The following is a 268-nucleotide window of genomic DNA, read 5'->3' on the forward strand; positions in this document are numbered from 1 at the left end:
AACATGAAAAAAGCATCAGATCAAGGCGATAAGGAACAGAAGAGATACTATATTTCTTATTATACTTATATTTCCAAAATAAGAAAATTTTAAAGGCCAAAATTTTAACAATGAATTTTCTTTTGTACCTTTAACTCGGCAACTAATTTCCGGCAGCCATAACGGCTGCGTTTCTCTCGTGTATCTCAGTATAGGCCCAATTGCACTGGCATTTTCGGAATGTCATTTCCCTGTTTCAGTTGCAATTGTGTTGCTGAGTAAAAGGCTG

Source organism: Penaeus monodon, chromosome 30 (genome assembly GCF_015228065.2).
Source record: "Penaeus monodon isolate SGIC_2016 chromosome 30, NSTDA_Pmon_1, whole genome shotgun sequence".
Lineage (NCBI taxonomy): Eukaryota > Metazoa > Arthropoda > Malacostraca > Decapoda > Penaeidae > Penaeus > Penaeus monodon.